Genomic DNA, 3089 nt, shown 5'->3' with positions numbered 1-3089 from the left:
AATTTGTTCAGTATTCTTGAGCTGATCTTTGAAATTTTCTGTTCATCTTTTTTATTTCAGCATCTCTTCCCTTGGATTTGATTTCCTGACACTTTAGTACAATTTTCATAGGCTCTTCTGACATCCATTTTGGTCTTATCTTTCTCCCCTGTCGTTGTAATGACCTTTTGCTGTCTTCATGGATGGTATCATTGATGTCATCTCCCAACTCATCTGATCTTCAACCATTAGTATTCAATGTCTCAAACCTGTTCTTGAGATGGTATTAAAATTCAGATGAGGTAGACCTAAGGTCACATTTTGGTTTGGGGGAGGTGGCCATTCTTTGGAAAGGGACATCATGCTTGGAATGGTAGAGGGTTGGTGAAAGAGAAGAAAACCCTCAACAAGATGTATTGAAACATCTACTGTCACAATAGACTAAAATATATCAGAGATGATGAGCATGGCACAAGATACTCAAATCTGTTGTTCATAGGGTTGCTATGAGTTTGTACTCGAAGACACCTAACAATACACATAACAACCACAACTATGGACTAGATGAAGAAGAATGTGGTATCAGGATTGGAGAAAGACTCATCAACAGCCTGCATTATGCAGATGACACAGCCTTACTTGCAGAAAGTGAAGACTTGAAACACTTACTCAAGATCAAAGATCACAGCCTGCAATATGGATTATACCTCAACATCAAGAAAATCCTCATTACTAGACCAATAGACAACATCATGATGAAGAAAAGATTAAGATTGTCAACAACTTCATTTTATTTGGGTTCACAATCAACACTCATAGTCATTGTTGTTGTTGTTGTATGTTCTGTCTAGTCACTTTCTACTCATAGCAACCCTATGTACAGCAGCTCTGAACTCTGCTCTTTCATGAGCCAACCTCATTGTCTCTGACACACCTATCACCATTACCCCAGTCACTGAGCCAATCCATCTCATCCAGAGTTTTCCTCCCTTGCACTGTCCCTCCACCCTTCCAAGCATGATGTCCCCCTCTAAGGACTGGTTCCTCTTTACAACATGCCCAAAGTATGTCAGACAGCTTCAGACTCCTTGCCTCCAAAAAACAGCCTGATTTCACCTTCTCCAGGATTTATCTGTTTGTTCTCCCAGCGGTGCATGGTATATTCAATATTCTTCTCCAGCACCACAGCTCAAAGGCATCAATTATCCTTCTATCATCTTGAGTCATTGTTCAGCTTTCTTATGCATAGCAATTAATTGTGAAGAATATGTCCTGAATCAGGTGCACCTTAGTCTTCAGATTGATGTCATTGCTCTTCGGTACTCTACAGAGGTCCCTCATAGCAAACTTTCCCAATGCAATTAGTCTTTTCATTTCCTGGCTGCTGGTACAAAGAGTGTTGACTGTGGAAGCCAAGCAAGAGTTGAAGCTGTTAACAGCCTCAATCTCTTCACCATCTATCATGATGCTGCCAATTGGCCCAGTGGTGAGAATCTTTGTTTTCTTGATGTTGAACTTAAACTTGTATTGAAGACTCATGGTTGTAGCAGTCAAGAAATCAAAAGACGTGGAACATTAAGAAAATCTGCTGTCAAGAAATTCTCTAAAGTGGTAAGAGCAAAGATGTCAGTTTAAATACTAAAGTACACTTTATTCAAGCCAAAGTATTTTCAGTTATTCCACCCTAGTCATCCAAATGTTGGACAATGGATAAGGATTACCAGAGAACAATTGAAGCCTTTTGGTTGTGGTGCTGGGGAAGAGTACTTGATATCCCAGGGACTGCTGAAACAACAAACAAATTTGTCTTGGTGGAAATGTGACAAGTGTGCTCTGTTAAAGGCAAGGATGGTGAAATTTTATTTCCCATCAAGGTAGAGGGTCAAAGAAAGAGAAGACCTTCAACAAGGTGGATTGACACTGTAATAGTAGACTCAAGTGTGGCAAAAATACTGAGGATGAAGCAGGACAGGTCAAGGTTCAGATCTATTGTCCATAGGTTGCTATGAGTTGTAGTTGACTCAATGGCACATAATACCAACAACAATCCAAAGTCAAAACTGTTGCCCTTGAGTCTATTCTAACATCTAGCAACCTATAAGACAGAGTAGAACTACTTCAGAGGTTTTATTTTTTTTTAAATTGTAATTTGAGTGAAGGCTTAAAACAAATAGTATTTTCATTCAACCACTCATACACTTTTCTGTCACATTAATGTTTTTATCCACTTCCTTCCTGAAATTCTGTTTTCATTCACACACACACAACACACACACACACACACACACACACACAGAGTACCTCTTTCCTTTTCTTGGGTGATTTTTTTCCTAATTACTCCCATATTGGATCCTGCTTTTCCCTTCATTGTGCCTCTTTTTATCAGGAACTTGCTGTTTTGATTACTATGTCTGTGCAGTAGGTATTGAGATTAGAAAGTGTAAATCCTCCTTTGTTTTTCTTCTTCAGTCATTCAGTTGTTCTTAGGTACTAATGAATTCACTATGGCTCATAGCGACCCTTGGAACAACAGATCAAAACTTATCCTGCACCATCCTCACAACTTCTGTCATGTTCAAGCCTATTGTCGTCACTGTGTCAGTACATCTTGTTGAGGATCTTCCTCTCTTTCACTGACTTTCTACCTTTCTAAGCATGATGCCTTTTTTTCCAAGTACTAATCCCTCCTGACAACATCCCCAAAGTGTGTGAGATGAAGTTTCACAATCCTTGCCTCTACGGAGCATTCTGGTTGCACTTCCTTCAAGATATATTTGTTCTTTTGCCAATTCATAAGATATTCAATACTTTTTTCAAGCATTACACAGTTCAAAGGGATTGCTTTTTCTGTCATTTTTATTCATTTAATAGCTTTCAGATACAATTGAATCCAACATGCCTTGATCTTTAAAATTATATTCTTGCCGTTTGCACTTTGGAGAAGTCTTTGAGAGCAAATTTTCTCAACGCTATATGTCTTTTTTTTTTTTTTTAGAGTTACAACTCCATCTTTATTTAAGCCTTATGAGCCTCCTTAGCGTTTTCCACCAACTCGGGGAGCAGAAACTTTCACAGGCTTCGCAATTTTTTGTTTAGGCGCTGCTTTTGTG

Source organism: Elephantulus edwardii, unplaced genomic scaffold (assembly GCF_000299155.1).
Source record: "Elephantulus edwardii isolate Elephantulus edwardi_28Jun2011 unplaced genomic scaffold, EleEdw1.0 scaffold00111, whole genome shotgun sequence".
Classification (NCBI taxonomy): Eukaryota; Metazoa; Chordata; class Mammalia; order Macroscelidea; family Macroscelididae; genus Elephantulus; species Elephantulus edwardii.
Note: the sequence above shows the minus strand (reverse complement) of the source record.